The 25,985-nt window shown below is 43.9% G+C and overlaps 2 non-coding genes across 2 annotated transcripts; both read right to left on the bottom strand.

Annotated features, from left to right (window-relative positions):
• Nucleotides 1-14,287: 14,287 nt before the first annotated feature.
• On the bottom strand, nt 14,288-14,358 carry LOC123488245. Its single transcript, XR_006659983.1, has one exon. It is a non-coding gene; the product is annotated as a small nucleolar RNA SNORD38 (small nucleolar RNA).
• Nucleotides 14,359-19,450: 5,092 nt separating this feature from the next.
• Nucleotides 19,451-19,640, bottom strand: LOC123488244. The gene has a single exon (XR_006659982.1). It is a non-coding gene; the product is annotated as a U2 spliceosomal RNA (small nuclear RNA).
• Nucleotides 19,641-25,985: the final 6,345 nt, after the last annotated feature.

Below are 25,985 nucleotides of genomic sequence, written 5' to 3'. Positions count from 1 at the left end.
TTGCAAACATGGCACTTTGGTGGCATACTTTTACAATTAGGCTTACTCAGTCAATACAACACACTTCTTATCATGCACATAAAATACCATTAGGCCTATTGCATTGGAGAGCCTTTACACACGAAATACTGTATATTGATGAATAAAAAATACACTGGGTTTGATTCATCCTGAAAGTTGTCATATTCAAGTTCAATCCATGAACTATTGGAATGTGGAAAAAACGGTACAATAGTGGTTGAACAATAATCCTATAAATCCGACCTGAATTCTCACTAATCATGGAACTGACAAGGGTCCAGTCGTCGTTAACGGTGCGCCAGGCTCCAGGTTTAACCTGCTACATGTGGTCTGAGTTCCATAATGATTCAAATAGGCTACATGTCCAAAATTATCGCTCAAATAAATGTATGTGGGTATTACTGACGGTTCTCCAGATAGTGGCTAATATTTAACATGATACAAATGGTCAAATAAAAGCCTGGGAATATCATCAAAACATTCTAAAGCGCATACATCAACTCGGCAGGTTTAGCCCTACGGAAGCCTATAGCTTGGGTCTCCAAATTTCATCCACGCAAATTATGAGGGCACACAATCAGAAATCTCAGTAACCGCACAGCTATTTCTATGCTATTTCACTGTCATGTTGATATGATTTTCAGTTTGCTTCCATATGGCTGGTTTCACATTCGTCTCCAGGGATCATAAGGAAGAATCATCTAAAACAATTCCCTTTCTCCAAACAGATTACTAATTTACCTAGCTCTTATCCAACACAACACTAAACAATACATTAATTGCACTATAACGGTGACAAACGGTGCCCACAAACTGTTAGGGCCTACATAAAGCTGTCCCAACAGCAGTCCCAACACCTTACCACCGCTACACCTGGCTATCAGCGGAGCCTTGTCTGGCAGCGAAACAGTTCATTCAGCCTCATTTACTGCCTTAAAAAAAAACATAGCTGATATGGCTGACTTGATAAACAAATGTGGTTTCTACTGACAATTGAGATGTACAAACTATGGCATAAGGGGACGACGAGCGGATAAGAGGCAATCCGTAATTTTTATTAGGACATTCATGAGCAAACTAGGACGGAGGTTGTCAATATAACTATTTGTTCAGCACTTTTGAAATGTACAGCGACAGAATTCAGAACCTGGGCCGTTCTTACAGTGTTCTCCCTGTACACCAAGTCAGAACCGTAGGTTAAATGAAGGGGACATATACACAGACAATGAAAGCTCTTACAATAATCAATGATTACATTTCTCTAAAACAGGATATAGGCTACATGTGCGCCACCAAGTCAGAACAGTAGGCGAAATTATTAGGGTGAGGCACATGGGCTACTAACAGCTTACATACACTTAGTATTACTTTCTTAGCTACAGTATACATATCTCCCTGGCATATTACATCATTTATGCAGCAGCATACAATACATTCTCAGACTCACAGTTGTGCTGTGCTCACTTGAAAAAGAAGGTGGCAAAATGGTCCATCTTGGGCAAATTGTGTCATGAAACTTTGTTATCAAAGTCCAGGTTTGATTGGACTGATCATGTCAACATCATACTTTCAAAATCTTAGCTAGCAAGCTAGTGTAGCTTGGTTCGTTCTGCGTTGTGTACTTTTAATTAGGACACTGCTACAACTGGAGGTCTGCTGGTTGGATTCTTTTTTCTTTGCCCTGCACACGAAGAGACAACACACAATATGTTAGCCCTTGGTGCAGTCACAGCTCTCGGGCACCTGCGTGAGCACATGAAAACTCACATATTACAATAGGCAGACCCGTCGCCAGACCTCAGTCTTAAGTGGGGCATATGAAATGCATGGGAGGGCAGGGCACAATTATTATTGCCTACAGTACGTATATTTATAATAATCGTATCCTCTATTTGCGCAGCACGTAATCATCACATTAAACATAACCAACAGCAATATGACCAGATAGCCTATAGCCTACACCACATTACATAGAAGCAATGTTATGAATATCCATAAAACACTTGACTATACAACATATTAGACGTAACACCAGAAGCAGCTCTCAAACATTGCATTTTAAAGCAGTCAACAGAGGGATATGCATTGCCATGAGACACACACACACACACACACACACGCATATACACACACACACACACACACAGAGAGACTTTGAACCTACCGGGACTTTGAGTGGAGGCAGCGCTGTCCTCTCTCCGGTCCCTCCTGTCAGCACAGCGGGAGGCGGCGTTTCTCCGAGCAGAACCTCCTCGTCAAAGTATCCTTCCACTCGGACTTAAACTTGTGAGTGAGGTCCTTTTCAAAAGCAAGCTGAATCAGCTGGGCCTTGCGTCTGTGCAGCATACTGCGCCGATGCTCTGAGAAGACGCTTTTGAGTGTGGAAAATGAGTTCACACATTGCTGTGGAAGCTCCTAAAGTTAGGGCAAGTGTGTAGGCTGTATGAACAGTCGGCATAGCCTGGAGTTCACAGTTGAATGTGCTGAGGATGTTGGCTATTGTCCATTTTCCATCTTCGGGGGGAACCGGGGTGTCAGTCATTTTCTTCACCAGGAACTCACGAGCCACAGTATATTCAGATTCAACCACATCAGTTCCAGCTAATACCAGGAGAGGGGTTACCTTTGATGGGTCCAGGAAATTATCCTCGGCCTCTGGGTTCAAAGCAGCCAGTGCGCCAATGAGCTCGCTACTGCGCTCTCCAAAACGCGCATTCATCTCTCCTTGCACAGCATCGATAACACTGTAAAACAACCTCATGAACTCAGTCTTTTCATCTGTGTCACTTTGTGGCTGACCAACTGTTTCTTCAACTGCAAATCCGCGGAGGTTCTTATTAATTGTGCGTCTTCTCTTGCTTGGACCAGGGTCGGTCACCGGCACAGCCTCGGTGGCCGATGCTGGAGGAGCGCAGAGATCCCACACGCAGTGTCTTCACGCAGTCAGAAGCGCTGTTCACAAGCGTCACCGCAGTGAACATGTCCATATCTTCGGCCTGTAGTAGTCTGTTAGGCGGCTCGAAAAGTGACAACAGTTTCATAACAAGGTGCACAATTAAAATAAAACTGCGCTGCGTAACGGCAGGAAGCAGCCGCGTAGCCTCGACGCCACATCCGCTCCAAGGCCTCGTGTGTTTTCCACCTCGGTCAGTAATGTGGATGTCGTGAAAACTCTTCACCACAACTTTGACCGTTGCCAAGTGGCCAGTCCATCTCTGGTCCAAGAGACGTTTCAGGGTATCGCCTTTGTACAGAATAGCCACGGTTGGCTTCCTGATGAAGTTGTACAGCATGTTGCATACTCCAAAAAAAATCATCGACAGCTGCTTCACTGGACATGGCATGAATCACAACCAGATGAAGTTGGTGATTAAAGCAGTGAATATATGGTATGTTACGATCCAGCTTGTTTTGGAGCAATTTCTGCACACCACCATGCCTGCCAGACATGAGTGATGCGCCATCATAAACTTGACTCAGGATTTTGTCCGTGCCGAGTCTGGCGCTGGTGAGCTCATCAAAGATGACACCTGTCAGAGCCTCTGCATCACCTTTCTCAGATGTGGCCATTACCAAGAGGCGCTCACACAGACCATAGTTTTTGTCAACAAAACGCACAACTACAGATATGTTTTCTTGGCCTAAAGGATCCCGTGTGCCATCCACTTTAATTGAATACCAGCTATCGCCGACTTGTCTCACTATCTCCTCTGTCACGAGTTTGCTCATCATTTCGATAATCTCGTTTTGTATCTGTGGGCTGGTATAGCGTGCATTGTGTGGGATTGTTTTTGTAATCCGTGTCAGTTCGGGATCTTTGCGCATGGTGTACTCAAAGAGAGACAAAAACAGCCCCATTGAGCTATTATCATCTAGCACACTGGCAAAACCAGCATTATCTCCACGTAACGGCAATTGATTCACCACTAAAAACTCCAGCATATCAATTACAGCTGACATGTAGTATCTGTTGCGAGCCAGCTGCTCTGAATTTAAGAGAGTGGAAATCTCTTTTCCTGTCTCTCTACGTTTTTCTGAATCTCTCCACATTGCTTCACAGGCTAAATGTTCTTTTGAAGCTGCATGCTTATTTAAGCCCTTGCCTGTTCCAATTGCATGTTTCCAATCATTAAATCCCTTAATGGAGAAGGTCGAATCCGATGATACAGATTTGAATTTCCTGCAAGCATAACAAACTGCGGAGTCCTTTTCCACCGAGTACTCAAGCAACTCCCTGTTCAAATACCAGCTAGAGGAAAATGATCGGTTTTATAACCAAACATTTTGACTGGATATTTCAATTAATAAGAACCTCCGCGGATTTGTTTGGGTTTGTCCATGCCGAGGTCACTCACACCCACTGATTCAACAGGCAGTTGTGGCCCAAATGCTGCCCCAGTCGCGGTTGCACTTGACCTGCAGGTCCTGCCAGGCCCAGGGTCGGCATCCACGGAGCTACTAGCATCAGGCTCAGACTATCGTCCAGGGTCTCCTTCTCCAACTACAACATCAGGAGGCGTCGGTGTCGTATCCAATTTGGCAGAGAAGACTGTTGGTGGGCTTTTCAACCACTTACGGATATCCATGACGAACTGAAGCGAGTAAACCGGCGAAAACTCATCCAGCTTTCAAAAATGCGCGGTAACTGTTGAGCGGCTACACTGACGTAGGCTACGTAACGTACGTAGCCTAACATTCTTTTTATTAAGGCCGTGATAGGCTGTTGCAGTGTAGATTCCCATCAATCAAACAAAATCACACAATTGTTTCTTTATATTTTTAATGTTTTAATGATAAAGAATGCAACACAAAATTAGCAACTATTATAATATAAAATTAAAGTAATTTTGTTAAAAGATATGTGCCTCAAGTGGGGGGGGGGGCACAAGCATTTTGGGGGCGGGCCCGGCCCCCTATGGCCCGCCCATAGCGACGGGTGTGACAATAGGTACCCTAATTAGCGAGCTCGGTGAAACTTGTTAACATAAATCTTTATATTGTCCACATTGTAACACAACCTATAGTTGCTTAACAGCACTTTGTGTAACATTACCACAGTTTTATATTGACAAATTACGGAGTCAAGGACAACATACGTTGCTAGTTGAAGGTCAGGCAAAAGAGAACCAATAAGTACAGATAACCCACGATGGACCAAACCAAAATATACAAAACTTTTACAATCAGGTGTATTTACAATATAGATATTTTAAAAAAATTGTACACCAAAAAAGTACATTAGCTATGCAGCTGTAATTAAATAAAGAAAACACATTGAATTATTAACATCCCCTATTGACCTGGTCTACTTGAACTTGTCCTTCAAGTTTCATGACAAAATTTGCCCAAGATGGACCATTTTGGTGGTGCACATGTAGCCTATATCCTGTTTTAGAGAAATGTAGTCATTGAATATTGTAAGAGCTTTCATTGTCTGTGTATATGTCCCCTTCATTTATCCTACGGTTCTGACTTGGTGTACAGGGAGAACACTGTAAGAACGGCCCAGGTTCTGAATTCTGTCGCTGTACATTTCAAAAGTGCTGAACAAATAGTTATATTGACTACCTCCGTCCTAGTTTGCTCATTAATGTCCTAATAAAAATTACGGATTGCCTCTTATCCGCTCGTCGTCCCCTTATGCCATAGTTTGTACATCTCAATTGTCAGTAGAAACCACATTTGTTTAAGCAAGTCAGCCACATCAGCTATGTTTTTTTTTTAAAGGCATTAAATGAGGCTGAATGAACTGTTTCGCTGCCAGACAAGGCTCCGCTGATAGCCACACTACTCACTCTGCCCCTACACAGATGGTAATGCGCCGCCGCAACCTTCGCTCTCTCTCTCCCACTACTCTCTCCTCTTCCATCCTATCATCTCTTCCCTCTGCTCAATCCTTCTCCCTCCAATCTCCTGATTCTGCCTCCTCAACCCTCCTCTCCTCCCTTTCTGCATCCTTTGACTCTCTGTGTCCCCTATCCTCCCGGCCGGCTCGGTCCTCCCCTCCAGCTCCGTGGCTTGATGACTCATTGCGAGCTCACAGAACAGAGCTCCGGGCAGCGGAGCGGAAATGGAAGAAAACTAAACTCCCTGCCGACCTGGCATCTTTTCACTCCCCTCCTCTCTACATTTTCTTCATCTGTTTCTGCTGCTAAGGCCACTTTCTACCACTCTAAATTCCAAGCATCTGCCTCTAACCCTAGGAAGCTATTTGCCACATTTTCCTCACTGCTGAATCCTCCCCCCTCCTCCTCTCTCTGTGGATGACTTCGTCAACCACTTTGAAAAGAAGGTTGACGACATCCGATCCTCGTTTGTTAAGTCTAATGACACTGCTGGTCCTACTCACACTGCCCTACCCTATGCTTTGACTTCTTTCTCCCCTCTCTCTCCAGATAAAATCCTGCGACTTGTGACTGCAGGCCGCCCAACAACCTGCCCGCTTGACCCCATCCCCTCCTCTCTTCTCCAGACCATCTCCGGTGACCTTCTCCCCTACCTCACCTCGCTGATCAACTCATCCTTGACCGCTGGCCATGTCCCTTCCGTCTTCAAGAGAGCGAGAGTTGCTCCCCCTTCTCAAAAAACCAACACTCGATCCCACTGATGTCAACAACTACAGACCAGTATCCCTTCTTTCTTTTCTTTCCAAAACTATTGAGCGTGCCGTCTTTAGCCAACTCTCTTGCTATCTCTCTCAGAATGACCTTCTTGATCCAAACCAGTCAGGTTTCAGGACTGGTCATTCAACTGAGACTGCTCTTCTCTGTGTCACGGAGGCTCTCCGCACTGCTAAAGCTAACTCTCTCTCCTCTGCTCTTGTCCTTCTAGACCTGTCTGCTGCCTTTGATACTGTGAACCATCAGATCCTCCTCTCCACCCTCTCCGAGCTGGGCATCTCCGGCGCGGCTCACTCCTGGATTGCGTCCTACCTGACCGGTCGCTCCTACCAAGTGGCGTGGCGAGAAGCTGTCTCCGCACCACGTGCTCTCACCACTGGTGTCCCCAGGGCTCAGTTCTAGGCCCTCTCCTTTTCTCCCTATACACCAAGTCACTTGGCTCTGTCATATCCTCACATGGCCTCTCCTATCATTGCTACGCTGACGATACACAACTAATCTTCTCCTTTCCCCCTTCTGATAACCAGGTGGCGAATCGCATCTCTGCATGTCTGGCAGACATATCAGTATGGATGACGGGTCACCACCTAAAGCTGAACCCTGGCAAGACGGAGCTGCTCTTCCTCCCGGGGAAGGACTGCCCGTTCCATGATCTCGCCATCACGGTTGACAACTCCGTTGTGTCCTCCTCCCAGAGTGCGAAGAGCCTTGGCGTGACCCTGGACAACACCCTGTCGTTCTCCGCTAACATCAAGGCGGTGACCCGCTCCTGCAGGTTCATGCTCTACAACATTCGGAGAGTACGACCCTGCCTTACACAGGAAGCGGCACAGGTCCTAATCCAGGCACTTGTCATCTCCCGTCTGGACTACTGCAACTCGCTGTTGGCTGGCCTCCCTGCCTGTGCCATTAAACCCCCTACAACTCATCCAGAATGCCGCAGCCCGTCTGGTGTTCAACCTTCCCAAGTTTTCTCACGTCACCCCCTCCTCCACACACTCCACTGGCTTCCAGTTGAAGCTCGCATCCGCTACAAGACCATGGTGCTTGCCTATGGAGCAGTGAGGGGAACGGCACCTCTGTACCTTCGGGCTTTGATCAGTCCCTACACCCAAACGAGGGCATTGCGTTCATCCACCTCTGGCCTGCTGGCTCCCTTCCTCTGCGGAAGCATAGTTCCCGCTCAGCCCAGTCAAAGCTGTTCGCTGCTCTGGCACCCCAATGGTGGAACAAGCTCCCTCACGACGCCAGGACAGCGGAGTCACTCACCACCTTCCGGAGACATTTGAAACCCCCACCTCTTTAAGGAATACCTGGGATAGGATAAAGTAATCCTTCTACCCCCCAAAATTGTAAAAGTGGTTATCCCACTGCCTATAGGGTGAATGCACCAATTTGTGAGTCGCTCTGTTTAAGAGCGTCTGCTAAATGACGTAAATGTGCCCTTGAGCAAGGCACTTAACCCTAATTGCTCCTGTAAGTCGCTCTGGATAAGAGCGTCTGCTAAATGACTAAAATGTAAATGTAAAATGTAGCCAGGTGTAGCGGTGGTAAGGTGTTGGGACTCTGCTGTTGGGACTCTGCTGTTGGGACAGCTTTATGTAGGCCTTAACAGTTTGTGGGCACCGTTTGTCACCGTTATAGTGGAATGAATGTATTGTTTAGTGTTGTGTTGGATAAGAGCTAGGTAACTTAGTAATCCGTTTGGAGAAAGGGAATTGTTTTCGATGATTCTTCCTTATGATCCCTGGAGACGAATGTGAAACCAGCCATATGGAAGCAAACTGAAAATCATATCAACATGACAATTAAATCTATCGGGGCCTCTTTCCACAGTGAAATAGGCTATAAATAGCTGTGCTAATATTCAGAATGGCCGAGATTCCGACCCAAGTTAAGCGCTTGTGAACGGAACTCAATTACCTATTTATGCGCTTTTCTCTCTATGCGTATTCTGACCTTGAATTTAAGAATGAGAATAGCATACTATTCACCCCCCTATTCGTTTGAGGTGGAGCTCGAATAAATGAAGCTGTGGCGGTGTGTCTACAGATAAACCATATTCTGACTTTGACTTAATTCCCCTAATAATTCCACCACCGGGAGGAAACCATGATCAAGGTCATGTGAACCTTCCGGTTCCAAGTGGAAAAAGCATTTACTGAATTTTTTCTAATAGAAATAACACTATTCTCCATGCACTGTAATTTATAACTTGATATGATCTATCCGAAAACAGTTAGGTAAATTAATAATCCGTTTGGAGAAGGGGATTGTAAATGTAGATGATTTTTCTTTATGATCCCTGGAGACGAATGTGAAACCAGTCATATGGAAGCAAACGGACCAGTGGATGAAAATCATATCAACATGACAGTGAAATAGCATAGAAATAGCTGTGCGGTTACTGAGATTTCTGATTGTGTGCCCTCATAATTTGCGTGGATGAAATTTGGAGACCCAAGCTATAGGCTTCCGTAGGGCTAAACCTGCCGAGTTGATGTATGCGCTTCAGAATGTTTTGATGATATTCCCAGGCTTTTATTTGACCATTTGTATCATGTTAAATATTAGCCACTATCTGGAGAACCGTCAGTAATACCCACATACATTTATTTGAGCGATAATTTTGGACATTTAGTCTATTTGAATCATTATGGAACTCAGACCACATGTAGCAGGTTAAACCTGGAGCCTGGCGCACCGTTAACGACGACTGGACCGTTGTCAGTTCCATGATTAGTGAGAATTCAGGTAGGATTTATAGGATTATTGTTCAACCACTATTGTACCGTTTTTTCCACATTCCAATAGTTCATGGATTGAACTTGAATATGACAACTTTCAGGATGAATCAAACCCAGTGTATTTGTTATTCATCAATATACAGTATTTCGTGTGTAAAGGCTCTCCAATGCAATAGGCCTAATGGTATTTTATGTGCATGATATGAAGTGTGTTGTATTGACTGAGTAAGCCTAATTGTAAAAGTATGCCATGTTTGCAAAAGTTTATTATGCAGAGCACACATTTATGCAGCCAGGACCGCTCCGTAGGCCGCACTGTAGACCAAGCTATCATTACAGTCCAGTGTCATGGACATCGTGGAAGTTTGGCCTCTAGTAATTTAGGAGGACGACTTTATGCAGGCCTCCTCACAATGGCCATATCATACAAGGCTCTACAGACTGATTTAAAAACACATAGGCTTTTTTTTTATTGTATACATTATTAGCGTTGATGATGTGCTGTATATGTATTGAAGTCAAGTGGTTCAACATTCAAGTGCATTTTGATTGACCACATAGTACAGCTTGGACAAGGCGACGGTGGAACTCTGAACTCTGGCGCCACCAAGTGGACAATACCTCAGTTCCCTTGTGGCAGTATTGCTACCAGAGATATTTGATATAAAATCAAATGTTATGTCAATAATGTTATCTCCAAATTATTTTCCCCACCTGTATTTGATAGATTATTATTCCAATTTAGCTGTTAATCTGGTTTTAATTCGACAAGGCTTTCTCTCGATTCCGATTGGAGGCGGATGTCCACGTGACTATGAAACCTACCAATTTGTTACATTGTAACAGTCAAAAGTGGCTATTTCCGAGGTTGATCAACTCCGAATCTATGCCACCAATTTTTAAAACCATCATCTTTGATATTTGGCGGAAAGTTTACAGCGCTCATTTTGGTGAATCCGTCAATGAATTTGTCCTGTCGGAGAACGGCACCTTCCTTCCGAAAGCATTGCGGTATCGCTTCTCGGCCTTTTGGCTAAGATCAAGATCAAGTGCAGTACCAAGGAGATCCTGAAGGTGGAGCGATGTCGTCATCGTCCACGTCACAGTCGGCAGCCGCCGGACTGAAGAACACGCTGCGTTTTCAATGGACTGGAAAAGAAAAGTTGATGGAAAGAGTTATTTTTGGAAAGGACGTTCTTTTTGGACCTCTACGCCTGACAGCAGACGATGTGCACTGTCTGCAACAAAACACACCGGAGAAGTTTTATGATGTGTCGTTCTACACCATCACCAGGCTGGAGGAGGTGAGAGGGCTCTTCCGAGCGAACTCGACAGCACCCGCCCTCAGTAGCTTTCAAGTTGAGTCCCTGTGCAGGCACAATCTGAGGGTGCTAACGGTGCACATGTTCAACCCCTGGGTCACAGAAGAAACGCTAGTGTGCTACCTCAGCCGGTATGTGACCATCTTGCCAGGAGTGAGAGACATTAAGGACGCCCTAGGCATCTGGACAGGGAAGAGGCAGTTTCGCGTCCTGCTAAAGGAAGACGAGAGCGGCCATGATGGCTACCTCCATCCTCCCGCGTCTTTTTCTATCGGTGCAGACAGGGGTTACCTCATGTATGCTGGGCAGCCTCGTTTTTGCAGGAAGTGCAGCACGTATCGGGCACCTTGCTGATGCCTGCACCCAGACAAGGTGCAGAAACTGTGGGGCCCTCGGCCATGTAATGAGGGATTGCACCGTGCCTAAGCGCTGCAGTCTGTGCAGCTCAGAGGAGCACCTGTTCCGTCACTGCCCAAAGGCAGCCCCCTCCTACGCCAGAGCGGTGAGCGGAAAAGAGCAGATGAGGGAAAGTTATAGAGCTACGCGCTATTGAGGAGGTCGTGAAGGAGCTAGTGATGGAGAGAGAACTGCGAGAGTCTGAGGAGAGCGGGAGTGAGGCGCCATCATCACCTCATGAGGAGAGCGGAGCGGGAGACAGGAGTTGGAGCAAGCAAATGGAGGAGGCTACGGGAGAGCCCACCGCGCCCTCCGCTCCGGAGAGCTGGACCACGGTGGGAGAGAGGAGGAAGTGCTCTGTCAAGAGGAAGCAGATGAGCCCTGTTTCCCCACTCATCCGCATGGAGGCGACGGAGGAGTCCGCCCTGGGGGGGAATCGTTTCAGTTGTTTTGCAAGCGGGGAGTCTGAGGAGAAAAGCGCGGGAAACCCGGGCAGCGCAGAGGAGACTCTGCTTTCCCTGTCAGGCGCGAGCTCTACCGACAGCAGCGGTCTCGCACCCAGCGGTGTTCCAGCACCCACACTGACTGAGGAGGAAAGTGTTTTCCCGACCCCCTATCTTTGTGGACAGTCCTCCCCGGGGGACCACCGTTTCCCAGACAGGCCTCCTAACGAGGAACTGTACTTAAAGTGAGTCTGGAAATTCATGTCATATTTAGATAGTTGTCTGCTTCCCTCCTTTCCCCATGTCGTCCCTTTTGAACATAGCTAGCATAAACGCTAGAGGGCTTAGGAACCCCGTTAAAAGGGCGACAGTTTTTTCCCATTTGTCCTCCATTTGCTTCTCTGTGTGTTTTTTACAAGAAGTACATTTAAAAGATCAAAATGATGTGGAGAGATTTACGAGGGAATGGGTTCAGGGAGAGTCAAGGTGGAGTGTTGGCGGGGTGCATTCTACAGGGGTTGGTGTTCTATGTGGAAATAGGGATTTAAAAATAGTGGGAAGTTTTTCGGCAGTACACGGGAGGGTTTTAATAGTAGATATTGATCGGAGGGGCAAATGTCTTCGGTTAATTAATGTATATGCACCATCGACACCCAAGGAAAGGAGGGGAAATGCTGAACAACCTAGACGCTATTTTTATGACAAACAGACAGGTTATAATGGGGGGAGATTTTAATGTATCATATGACCGGGGTAATCTGGGCGGGCATCTTGTAAAAAATCTAATAGAGAAATATAATTTGGTGGATACTTATAGAGTGGCGCATGCAAATGATCCCGGTTTCACCTGGGGAAACAGCAGGGGCGCGAGGAGCCGCATAGATTATGTGTTTGTTCCGCGTGGACTCGGTGTGTCCTCTGCACGCGTCACTCCGGTTTTTTATTCTGACCACAGTTGCCTGTCTGTGACAGTAGAATTAAAAACAATTGAATTTGGAAAAGGATATTGGAAAATTAATAATGGTATTTTACATGACAAAACATTTGAGACTAGATTTAGGTATTTTTTCCAGGGCTGTGTAACCATGAAATCCTTTTATTCTACTGTCATAGACTGGTGGGAGAGCACAAAATTACGAATCAAGATTTTTATTCAGAATTATTGCAAAGATAAAGCACGTAATAAATACAAAGATTTTTATAAGTTGCAGAACGAACTAGAAGATCTGCACATCCAAGGTAATTTGAATGGTGGTGGTTTAGATAAAGACACATTGTGTATCCTGCAGAAAAAGCAGCAGGCCTTTTTTGAAAAGAAAGCTCGAGATTTCATGTTTAAAAGTCAGCAAGATAAATGGGATAATGATGAGAAGTGCTCTGCATATTTTTTCAAACAAATTAAGTCACGGGGAAAGAGGAGGACCATTTCGGCTTTATTGAATCAAGACGGGGAGACGGTTGAGGATGGAGATGGCATGCTTGGTGTCGCTACCCAGCACTTTTCTCAGCTATTCCAAAAGCAAACAATTAATTATGAGAAGGGGACTGAGGAGGAATGGGAGAAGGTAATGTGGTCTGATGAGAGAAAAATAGAGCTTTTTGGTCTAAACTCCACTCGCCGTGTTTGGAAAAAGAAGAAGGATGAGTACAACCCCAAGAACACCATTCCAACCGTGAAGCATGGAGGTGGAAACATCATTCTTTGGGGATGCTTTTCTGCAAAGGGGACAGGACAACTGCACCGTATTGAGGGGAGGATGGATGGGGCCATGTATCGCGAGATCTTGGCCAACAACCTCCTTCCCTCAGTAAGAGCATTGAAGATGGGTCGTGGCTGGGTCTTCCAGCATGACAACGACCGAAACACACAGCCAGGGCAACTAAGGAGTGGCACGACCCGAAACACACAGCCAGGGCAACTTAGGAGTGGCTCCGTAAGAAGCATCTCAAGGTCCTGGAGTGGCTTAGCCAGTCTCCAGACCTGAACCCAATAGAAAATCTTTGGAGGGAGTTGAAAGTCTGTATTGCCCAGCGACAGCCCCGAAACCTGAAGGATCTGGAGAAGGTCTGTATGGAGGAGTGGGCCAAAATCCCTGCTACAGTGTGTGCAAACCTGGTCAAGACCTACAGGAAACGCATGATCTCTGTAATTGCAAACAAAGGTTTCTGTACCAAATATTAAGTTCTGCTTTTCTGATGTATCAAATACTTATGTCATGCAATAAAATGCACATTCATTACTTAAAAATCATACAATGTGATTTTCTGGATATTTGTTTTAGATTCCGTCTCTCGCAGTTGAAGTGTACCTATGATACAAATTACAGACCTCTACATGCTTTGTAAGTAGGAAAACCAGCAAAATTGGCAGTGTATCAAATACTTGTTCTCCCCACTGTACGTACAAATGTGTGCACACGTGACTGTAAGTCGCTTTGGATAAAAGCGTCTGCTAAGTGGCCTATTGTTATGACAGCCTCTGACATCATGGGGACAGCGTCTCCTCTGTAGACAGACCAGCCTCGTGGTCGGTGACATCAGAACCCCTGGAACACATCACCTGTTACCGACATGACTAGACAAATAGATGGTTTGGTAACCACCTAGTTACCGCATAAGACAAATACTTAACTACATAAGAGCCTTTCGCCCCCCAGCTCTACAAGATTACCCAGCTAACGTTTCATCAGCCAGGCGACTAGCTAGTTAGCAACTACATCATTGTAAAAGCCCTGGTCTTTCTCAGAGTCACAAATATCAAATCACTAGAATTCAGTAGCAGAACTGGACAAAGATATCGTCATTGAAAGACCCAATATGCTAATTAACACATTGTGCATTGTTAAGAATCACCTTCACGTTAGTTGGCTAGCAAACGTTCAGCCCTGCTGCACAGACCCTATGGACTGTAGTCTAGAGCGCCTGGTTAAATTGTGCTTAGGAGCTACAAGTGGTTAAACTAGTTTGCGTCATTCACCATCTAAATAATGTATGTAACAGTACTTTCCCCGATGGGACAGTATGTTACTACCCAAACGGATGTTTTGACCACATTGAATTGGGGAGAATTAAACAATTGTACATCCTTAGGATTGGTGATGTTAGTATAAAAGTTTATTTTATAAATATTAAAATTGAACTGAAATTGTCAAACCCTGCATAAATATAAAAAAGTTAATCAAACCCTACATGCTGTGACACCTCTTGTATTTAGTTTAAATGTGTAAAGTATTTTGTATACTGTGCTGTAAAGTTTGACTGTATATTTTGTTAATATATATATTTTTAATGACCTTTATTTAACTAGGCAAGTCAGTTAAGAACAAATTCTTATTTACAATGACAGCCTACCAAAATGCAAATGGCTCCTGCTGGGACCGGGGCTGGGATTAAAAATAAAACAATAAAAAAATCGGCCAAAAACACACATCACGACAACACTACATAAACAGAGACCTAAGACAACACGGTAGCAACATCCCCTTGACAACATGGTAGCAACACAAAACATGGTAGCAACACAAAACATGGTAGCAACATTATTGGGACAGACAACAGCACAAAGGGCAAGAAGGTAGAGACAACAATACATCACGCCAAGCAGCCACAACTGTCAGTAAGAGTGTCTTTGAATGAAGAGATGGAGATAAAACTGTCCAGTTTGAGTGTTTTTTGCAGCTCGTTCCAGTCGCTAGCTGCAGCGAACTGAAACGAGGAACGACCCAGGGATGTGTGTGCTTTGGGGACTGGCAGAACAGGTGTTGTATGTGGAGGATGAGGGCTGCAGTAGGTATCTCAGCGGGAGGGTTTTATAAATAAGCATCAACCAGTGGGTCGTGCGACGGGTATACAGAGACGACCAGTTTACAGAGGAGTACTGTGTGCAGTGATGTGTTCGATAAGGAGCACTGTTGGCAAATCTGATGGCCGAATGGTAAAGAACATCTAGCCGCTCGAGAGCACCCTTACCTGCCGATCTATAAATTACGTCTCCGTAATCTAGCATCGGTAGGATGGTCATCTGAATCAGGGTTAGTTTGGCAGCTGGGGTGAAAGAGGAGCGATTACGATAGAGGAAACCAAGTCTAGATTTAACCTTAGCCTGCAGCTTTGATATGTGCTGAGAGAAGGACAGTGGACCGTCTAGCCGTACTCCCAAGTACTTGTATGAGGTGATTACCTCAAGCTCTAAACCCTCAGAGGTGGGCTCCCGAGTGGAGCACTGCATCTGTGCTTGAGGCGTCACTACAGACCCTGGTTCAATTCCAGGCTGTATCACAATCCGGACGTGATTGGGAGTCCCATAGGGCAGTGCACGATTGGCCCAAGATTGGCCGGGGTTGGCAGTCATTGTAAATAAGATTTTGTTCTTAACTGACTTGCCTAGTTAAATAAAGTTTAAATAAATAGTAATCACACCGGTGGGGAAAGGGGCATTCTTACCAAACTACATGACCTTTGTTTTGGAGGGGTTTAGAACAAGGTTAAGGGCAGAGAAAGCTTGTTGGACACTGAGCTTTGTTGTAGAGCGTTTAACACAAAATCCTGGGAGGGGCCAGCTGAGTATAAGACTATCTGCATATAAATGGACGAGAGAGCTTCCTACTGCCTGAGCTATGTTGTTGATGTAAATTGAGAAGAGCGTGGGGCCTAGGATGGAGCCTTGGGGTACTCCCTTGGTGACAGGCAGTGGCTGAGACAGCAGACGTTCTGACTTTATACACTGCACTCTTTGAGAGAGGTAGTTAGCAAACCAGGCCAAAGACCCCTCAGAGACACCAATCCTCCTTAGCCGGCCCACAAGGATGGACTACCGTATCAAAAGCTTTGGCCAAGTCAATAAAAATAGCAGCACAACATTGCTTAGAGTCAAGGGCAATGGTGACATCATTTTGGACCTTTAAGGTTGCAGTGACACATCCATAACCTGAGCGGAAACCAGATTGCATACCAGAGAGAATACTATAGACGTCAAGAAAGCCAGTCAGTTGACAAGTTCTTCCAACACTTTTGATAAACAGGGCAAAATAGAATTTGGCATGTAATAGTTAGGATCAGCTTGATCTCCCCCTTTAAATAAAGGACGCACCGTGGCTGCCTTCCAAGCAATGGGAACCTCCCCAGAGAGGAGAGACATGTTAAAAAGGTCAGAGATAGGCTTGGTGATGATGTGGCAGCAACCTTAAAGAATAAATATATAAAGTATTGAAGTCTGTAGTCAACACATCAAAACAGATCAACATCTTTGGTTTTGTACTCTTAATTTTGTCATACGCTGGAGGGGGCAGTGCTATAATTTTCTGTCTCGAAACGCAACAAATAATTTGGACGGTCTCTAAAAGTCACTGGCCAAACCAATACACGGACTTGACAGTCAAACAAACCCTTAAATAGCAGCCAACTGTTTCAACTTGATATCCTATGGCAGCCATGATCCGTTTAAGCTATCAGACAGTGTTCCCCGCCCCTTGCCATGATGGCAGCCTCCCAAAATCAACATCCACCATTCCAAATTAAAGTGCCCATCTAACCCACCTGGTTATTCCAAGTTTACATGTGGCCTTTGAATAGTGTTTACACAGTGCTACACCTAGTGAGGCCTTAAAGTCATATATATTTTTCCAAGCGTATGGATGATTCGCAATATATATTAAGCCAAATAAGCATCGTACAATTAAAAGGTAGAACACACTTCATTTCAAAACAGCCACAAATAATATAATGAACTCCGGGCTTGTGGAATTATACTTACGCTAAGCCGTCCACAACCGTAAGACCCACTAATTTCGTTATTTTATCAAAATAATGTATTGCTTTCTTGCAATAAATCACTTCTCTGGCTTTCAAGTCTATGAGTCTACTCTCATGTCCTAGTGAGTAGCCAGCTGACCTCTGCATTTTAAGTCTAGCCCATTTGCTAACTAACAAGGTAGAACAGATAAATTTATGAACACACACCGGAGTCTCCAACTGTTTGAACAGCATGCACACCTGTTCAGATGTTGAAATCAAGAGGCCTGTTTTATTCCTCAGAATGAGAACGAGTTGCCAATTCCATAGAATTGTTTATGCTAATTTATAATATGTGGCTTAAAGGTACCGCGATGCAGCTTGGGACAGAATTCATCTTCCAGAAACAATGTTTGACACTCTTAGTAGGATCTACTCTTGGCGCAATTTCAGAAGTTAATGTAAGGGTATCCGCTATTACAGTAAAAAACAATGTCTCAACGAGTTCTGTTGGACCAAATCTCAAACCGCAAGTGGAACCCGTTGGTCAGAGTAAGAAGTGATCTTTCATCTTTGTTGCTGTGAGTGGCAGGGCTTAGCGTGAGTATGGTCCGGAAGTTAGAGAATTGTGCATTTTTCAAACACCTGAGCAGCTTTTTCCTGCAATCTAGAGAAATAATAATTATGCTTAATTCTATGTAAAAATATATATATATGTATATTTTTCTGCATATCTTTTGAGCTGTCTGTATCCTGACTGGTGTGTTTTTTTGAAACTACATATGCTTCTCTGCTTCTCTGCTAAAATCTGGGTAAAAGATGGAAAGGAATGTGAGTCTTATTCAGTACATTTCGTTATTGCCTGCTTTTACTTATAAATTTTTACTAAACACTTTTCTTCTAATTTTTCTAAAAAACTGCATTGTTGGTTAAGGGCTTGTAAGTAAGCATTTCACTGTAAGGTGGTAAATAAAATTGACAAATAAAATTTGATCTGGTTTGATTTCTCAAGTCTACCAACTTTGCCAGCTAAAATAGTTAGACAAGCCCCCCACCTACAGGACAAATCTGAAGGTACGTTTCGACCAGAAGCGGTGCCTCCGCTTGACAACTCTTCGTTCCAAAAGATTGGCCGCTTCGTGGGCTTGGGTGTAGGCATGAACCTATGCAAGTAAGTAAATACATTTTCAAAATGTAAAAGAACGATGTATTATTAGCTAGCTAAAGTTAGCTCGCTACAGCAGGCCACTGTGTGTAGGCTAATGAGATGCTTGTTAGCCAACTTTACATACTATAGCCACAGATAAAACAATGAGACAGATATTTCACCGGATGTATAAATGTGAAGCATCCGCTTGGCGTTTCAGCTCACTACCAAATATGGTAGAGAGAGGAAGCTCACTGGCCGGCAGTGGGAGAAGATGGAACGAGATGGTTTTGGCCGACATTCTGTAAAATGTTCTCATCGATTAAACATTTGATCTCAATATTGCTTTCTGTTCCTAAAACTAGAATATGTTATGAACAGAGTGGACAAAACGTTGTACTCTTTACCCTTTGCAAAAGTTTTAAAAAATCGCGTTGTTTAGAAGGAGTGCAAAGGCGTTGAGTTATTGCACACGCACACTGCACAGAGGAGGCGTATCCTAACGGAAATATGCAGATGTTGCTAGATCGCACCAATAGGATCTCGCTAGCTCGTACTTTGTAACACAGGAAGCATATTGAGGCTAGGCTGTAAGACAGTTACTGTATTGTATATATGATATGTACATATGCCTCCAGCGAAGGAATAAGTCTTGGTACACTATATGAAGTTTGACACTCGAAAAAGTGCAGTGAGAAATCATAGAAATAGAATCAATGGGATAAATAGCCATAGTTACTTTGTAACACAGGAAGATGAAGAACAAACCATGCTTTCATTTCAATGGCATATATTTGAATTTTGTGAAAATAGCAGGCCTATGAATAATGACTTCAGGCAAATAGATCAAATAACGTTACCAGTACATGACTTTAGTCATTAGAATAGGCGACTGACTTGACCACCACTAGCAAGTCATCATCGACATTGAGATGAACTACCTCAAACGTAATTTCATCATAATCCTAATAAAAGAACACTAAGCCAGTCAATTGAATTGTCCTACTTTTTCTTTTACAACGACAGGGGGTGCACCGTTCCTGGAGGTACTGCAATACCAGGTCGATGCGTGGAGTGGACGGAGCAAGCCCCTATTCCATCTCCCTATTCCAAAAATCAATTTAATATATGGTCCCCAGATAGGGACGTATCAGATATTAAACTGATAAGAACAGATACTACACTTGATCTTAGCCAAAAAGGCCGGAAGCGATACCGCAATGCTTTCGGAAGGAAGGTGCCGTTCTCCGACCACGACAAATTCATTGACGGATTCACCAAAATGAGCTCTGTAAACTTTCCGCCAAATATCAAAGATGATGGTTTTAAAAAATGGTGACATAGATTGGGAGTTGATCAACCTCGGGAATAGCCACTCTGTTACAATGTAACAAATTGGTAGGTTTCATAGTCACGTGGACATCCGCCCTCCAATCGGAATCGAGAGAAAGCCTTGTCGAATTAAAACCAGATTAACAGCTACATTGGAATAATAATCTATCAAATACGGGTGGGGAAAATAATTTGGAGATAACATTATTGACATAACATTTGATTTTATATCAAATATCTCTGGTAGCAATACTGCCACAAGGGAACTGAGGTATTGTCCACTTGGTGGCGCCAGAGTACCACCGTCGCCTTGTCCAAGCTGTACTATGTGGTCAATCAAAATGCACTTGAATGTTGAACCACTTGACTTCAATACATACAGCACATCATCAACGCTAATAATGTATACAATAAAAAAAAGCCTATGTGTTTTTAAATCAGTCCGTAGAGCCTTGTATGATATGGCCATTGTGAGGAGGCCTTCATAAAGTCGTCCTCCTAAATTACTAGAGGCCAAACTTCCACAATGTCCATGGCACTGGACTGTAATGATAGCTTGGTCTACAGTGCGGCCTACGGAGCGGTCCTGGCTGCATAAATGTGTGCTCTGCATAATAAACTTTTGCAAACATGGCACTTTGGTGGCATACTTTTACAATTAGGCTTACTCAGTCAATACAACACACTTCTTATCATGCACATAAAATACCATTAGGCCTATTGCATTGGAGAGCCTTTACACACGAAATACTGTATATTGATGAATAAAAAATACACTGGGTTTGATTCATCCTGAAAGTTGTCATATTCAAGTTCAATCCATGAACTATTGGAATGTGGGAAAACGGTACAATAGTGGTTGAACAATAATCCTATAAATCCGACCTGAATTCTCACTAATCATGGAACTGACAAGGGTCCAGTCGTCGTTAACGGTGCGCCAGGCTCCAGGTTTAACCTGCTACATGTGGTCTGAGTTCCATAATGATTCAAATAGGCTACATGTCCAAAATTATCGCTCAAATAAATGTATGTGGGTATTACTGACGGTTCTCCAGATAGTGGCTAATATTTAACATGATACAAATGGTCAAATAAAAGCCTGGGAATATCATCAAAACATTCTAAAGCGCATACATCAACTCGGCAGGTTTAGCCCTACGGAAGCCTATAGCTTGGGTCTCCAAATTTCATCCACGCAAATTATGAGGGCACACAATCAGAAATCTCAGTAACCGCACAGCTATTTCTATGCTATTTCACTGTCATGTTGATATGATTTTCAGTTTGCTTCCATATGGCTGGTTTCACATTCGTCTCCAGGGATCATAAGGAAGAATCATCTAAAACAATTCCCTTTCTCCAAACAGATTACTAATTTACCTAGCTCTTATCCAACACAACACTAAAACAATACATTAATTGCACTATAACGGTGACAAACGGTGCCCACAAACTGTTAGGGCCTACATAAAGCTGTCCCAACAGCAGTCCCAACACCTTACCACCGCTACACCTGGCTATCAGCGGAGCCTTGTCTGGCAGCGAAACAGTTCATTCAGCCTCATTTACTGCCTTAAAAAAAACATACAGTGGGGGAAAAAAAGTATTTAGTCAGCCGCCAATTGTGCAAGTTCTCCCACTTAAAAAGATGAGAGAGGCCTGTAATTTTCATCATAGGTACACGTCAACTATGACAGACAAAATAAGGAAAAAAAATCCAGAAAATCACATTGTAGGATTTTTTATGAATTTATTTGCAAATTATGGTGGAAAATAAGTATTTGGTCAATAACAAAAGTTTCTCAATACTTTGTTATATACCCTTTGTTGGCAATGACACAGGTCAAACGTTTTCTGTAAGTCTTCACAAGGTTTTCACACACTGTTGCTGGTATTTTGGCCCATTCCTCCATGCAGATCTCCTCTAGAGTAGTGATGTTTCTCGATGGGCAACACGGACTTTCAACTGCCTCCAAAGATTTTCTATGGGGTTGAGATCTGGAGACTGGCTAGGCCACTCCAGGACCTTGAAATGCTTCTTACGAAGCCACTCCTTCGTTGCCCGGGCGGTGTGTTTGGGATCATTGTCATGCTGAAAGACCCAGCCACGTTTCATCTTCAATGCCCTTGCTGATGGAAGGAGGTTTTCACTCAAAATCTCACGATACATGGCCCCATTCATTCTTTCCTTTACACGGATCAGTCGTCCTGGTCCCTTTGCAGAAAAACAGCCCCAAAGCATGATGTTTCCACCCCCATGCTTCACAGTATGTATGGTGTTCTTTGGATGCAACTCAGCATTCTTTGTCCTCCAAACACGACAAGTTGAGTTTTTACCAAAAAGTTATATTTTGGTTTCATCTGACCATATGACATTCTCCCAATCCTCTTCTGGATCATCCAAATGCACTCTAGCAAACTTCAGACGGGCCTGGACATGTACTGGCTTAAGCAGGGGGACACGTCTGGCACTGCAGTATTTGAGTCCCTGGCGGCGTAGTGTGTTACTGATGGTAGGCTTTGTTACTTTGGTCCCAGCTCTCTGCAGGTCATTCACTAGGTCCCCCCGTGTGGTTCTGGGATTTTTGCTCACCGTTCTTGTGATCATTTTGACCCCACGGGGTGAGATCTTGCGTGGAGCCACAGATCGAGGGAGATTATCAGTGGTCTTGTATGTCTTCCATTTCCTAATAATTGCTCCCACAGTTGATTTCTTCAAACCAAGCTGCTTACCTATTGCAGATTCAGTCTTCCCAGCCTGGTGCAGGTGTACAATTTTGTTTCTGGTGTCCTTTGACAGCCCTTTGGTCTTGGCCATAGTGATGTTTGGAGTGTGACTGTTTGAGGTTGTGGACAGGTGTCTTTTATACTGATAACAAGTTCAAACAGGTGCCATTAATACAGGTAACGAGTGGAGGACAGAGGAGCCTCTTAAAGAAGAAGTTACAGGTCTGTGAGAGCCAGAAATCTTGCTTGTTTGTAGGTGACCAAATACTTATTTTCCACCATAATTTGCAAATCAATTCATTAAAAATCCTACAATGTGATTTTCTGGATTTTTTTTCCTCAATTTGTCTGTCATAGTTGACGTGTACCTATGATGAAAATTACAGGCGTCTCTCATCTTTTTAAGTGGGAGAACTTGCACAATTGGTGGCTGACTAAATACTTTTTTTCCCCACTGTAGCTGATATGGCTGACTTGCTTAAACAAATGTGGTTTCTACTGACAATTGAGATGTACAAACTATGGCATAAGGGGGACGACGAGCGGATAAGAGGCAATCCGTAATTTTATTAGGACATTAATGAGCAAACTAGGACGGAGGTTGTCAATATAACTATTTGTTCAGCACTTTTGGAAATGTACAGCGACAGAATTCAGAACCTGGGCCGTTCTTACAGTGTTCTCCCTGTACACCAAGTCAGAACCGTAGGTTAAATGAAGGGGACATATACACAGACAATGAAAGCTCTTACAATAATCAATGATTACATTTCTCTAAAACAGGATATAGGCTACATGTGCGCCACCAAGTCAGAACAGTAGGCGAAATTATTAGGGTGAGGCACATGGGCTACTAACAGCTTACATACACTTAGTATTACTTTCTTAGCTACAGTATACATATCTCCCTGGCATATTACATCATTTATGCAGCAGCATACAATACATTCTCAGACTCACAGTTGTGCTGTGCTCACTTGAAAAAGAAGGTGGCAAAATGGTCCATCTTGGGCAAATTTTGTCATGAAACTTTGTTATCAAAGTCCAGGTTTGATTGGACTGATCATGTCAACATCATACTTTCAAAATCTTAGCTAGCAAGCTAGTGTAGCTTGGTTCGTTCTGCGTTGTGTACTTTTAATTAGGACACTGCTACAACTGGAGGTCTGCTGGTTGGATTCTTTTTTCTTTGCCCTGCACACGAAGAGACAACACACAATATGTTAGCCCTTGGTGCAGTCACAGCTCTCGGGCACCTGCGTGAGCACATGAAAACTCACATATTACAATAGGCAGACCCGTCGCCAGACCTCAGTCTTAAGTGGGGCATATGAAATGCATGGGAGGGCAGGGCACAATTATTATTAGCCTACAGTACGTAGGAGTGGGCGATATACCGGTTTGATAGTAAAAACCGGTATTGTGCCGCGCCATGATATGGATTTAGCAATATCATGGATACCGCGATTTATTCAGAATTCATAAATTCGAATTTTGCATCAATATTTTTTTGTTCCAAATTTCAACTGAGTGATAGTACTAAGTAGCTACATCTTTTTTTTTTTTTTTTTATCCAACCTTTCTTGGTTCTTACGAATAAAAGAATGTATGTTAATATGTTGACCTATTTTTATGAGCGCACGTCGCATGCACTTGTTGCACGCATGTAGTGCTAGCAACAAAGAAGTGTGCAGGCAGCTGCAGTTAGGAGGCAGGTTAACTATTGGGGGAAAACTTTACAATCCAGGATGAGCGAAAACACAGAAATTGATGTTGCTCAAGAGCAGGAGGATAAATTGGTTAAGAAGAAAGGGGGCACCTCTGTTGTTTGGAACTGGTTTGGCTTTAAAATCTCCGACCCCGACCAAAACACTACCCTATGCAAGTTGTGTCGTCGTGTTGTCTTAGCAAAAGGTGGAAACACGACCAACCTGTTCAATCACTTAAAAAACATACATGTCCGTGAGTATGAACAATGCACCAGAATGCGTGAGACAGTAAGCCCAGGAGCTCGCCCGAAGACAAGCCAGACTCGCACTCAACAATCAATTATATCATCATTTGCTGCCGGTACTTGCTATGAGAAGACGAGCAAAAATGGATAGACATCACAGCTGCGATTACAAATCACATAGCGAAGGACATGGTACCGATTCAAACTGTGGAGAAAGAGGGGTTCAGAAAGTTGATTCAAACTCTGGACCCAAGATATGAGATCCCGAGCCGCAAATATTTTAGCCAAAAATGCCTGCCACAGCTTTACACAGAATGCTGGGACAGAGTTTACAGTGAGATAAATAACATTCCATTCTTCTCCACTACTGCCGATCTATGGTCAAGTCGTACCACAGAACCTTATATAAGCCTCACAATCCATTACATAGACGGTGACTGGAAACTGAAAAGTAAGTGCCTACAGACGTCTTATTTCCCAGACGACCACACCGGGGAAATAATTGCAGGTGGGCTGAGGGACATACTGTCGTCCTGGGGATTAAAAGAGTCGCGTCAAGTTTGTATGACGACCGACAGCGGATCGAACATGATCAAGGCATTGCAGCTGAACAAGTGGGCAAACCTTGGATGTTTCGGACACAGGCTGCACAATGCTATTGGTAAGTTTCAGGACTGTAGCCTAGGCCTACCCTGTATGATGCTTATTATTAAGAAAAATACAGCTCACATCAGCCATGTACCGTAGGCTAAATCTAAGCACATCAGATTTGTAAAATGTGTAACAGTTGAATGTAAATGCCGTAAATCCTCAAACAAAGATTAAAAGTTATATTGTATTGTGATTTCTATATAAAAATGCATTATTATTAATTATTATTGTATTGTGATTCGATTATTTTTCACCCTATTATTTTGATTTCTTATTCCCAATTTCCAGAGAGGAGTGTCCAAAACGCTCCCGGGCCACAGGGGTGTGCGATTTCCCGGGCCACAGGGGTTTGCAAAAAGGTGGTTAGCACGTTCTCATACAGCTGGAAAAAGCAGAAGGCCCTGATGACAGCACAGAATGAACTAAGCCTGCCCCTGCACAAGCTCATCACAGAATCTCCGACAAGGTGGGGATCTCGTCTGAAAATGATGGAAAGAGTCCTGGAGCAGGAAAAGGCCATTACACAGGTCCTGGCAGGGGACAAAAAGACACGGCACCTTGTACCTACCTGGCAAGACATCCAGGTCTTGGAATCAGTCACAGCAGCACTGAAGCCACTCCAGGACTTTACAGATGCCCTGTCAGGAGAAGCGTATGTGAGCGTGTCCTATTTGAAGCCTGTCATCAATCTGTTAAATGCAGAGGTTCTAAATCTGAGCAAGGACGATACAGAACTGACCAAAGAGATCAAGATCAAGGTTCTTGATTACTTGAATAACAAGTACACTGACCCTGCAACAGATGAGCTGCTCTCCATGGCTACCTTTCTAGATCCAAGGTTCAAGACCAGGTACATGTCCGCTGAGAAACTGGAGGACATTAAGGTATTTAT

This window comes from Coregonus clupeaformis, unplaced genomic scaffold (assembly GCF_020615455.1).
Source record: "Coregonus clupeaformis isolate EN_2021a unplaced genomic scaffold, ASM2061545v1 scaf2092, whole genome shotgun sequence".
NCBI lineage: Eukaryota > Metazoa > Chordata > Actinopteri > Salmoniformes > Salmonidae > Coregonus > Coregonus clupeaformis.
This window is presented reverse-complemented; position numbering and strand designations above follow the sequence as displayed.